The sequence below is a fragment of the Orycteropus afer genome, unplaced genomic scaffold (assembly GCF_000298275.1).
Source record: "Orycteropus afer afer isolate SDZICR_OR568_19922 unplaced genomic scaffold, OryAfe1.0 scaffold00188, whole genome shotgun sequence".
Lineage (NCBI taxonomy): Eukaryota > Metazoa > Chordata > Mammalia > Tubulidentata > Orycteropodidae > Orycteropus > Orycteropus afer.
The window spans coordinates 4,342,570-4,343,035 of NW_006921775.1; positions in this window are offsets into that span (position 1 = coordinate 4,342,570).

The window sequence follows — 466 nt, forward strand, 5'->3', positions numbered from 1 at the left end:
TGTGTATACTAGTACATATATATGTGTGTGTTTGTGTTTGTATGTCAAATATAATTAATAGATTCATAAATATATACTTAACAAATATATTCCACTATGCTGAGAACTAATCTCCCTGTATATCTACATATTTCAACATTCCTATCAGCTTTGTTTTACAGAATAGTTTGTGGCTACAATAATAATTAATAGCAGTGCCTATGTGAAAACATCTTGTACATTAGTACAGCTGCTAGCTAAGTAAACATTAGTTTTCTTCCCCCCCCCCCTTTTTTTTCCTTTTTCGAAAAACCTCTTAGACTTGTTCATTCATTTAGCACAGCTGTATTGAAACCTGAGGACTGTGCAAGGTGCTTGGGACACAATGATGAATTCAACAGATACAGTCTATGTCCCTTAGACCTTATAGCCTAATATGAGAAACATGAAGTAAGTAAAGATATAAATCTGTACATAATTGAAAACC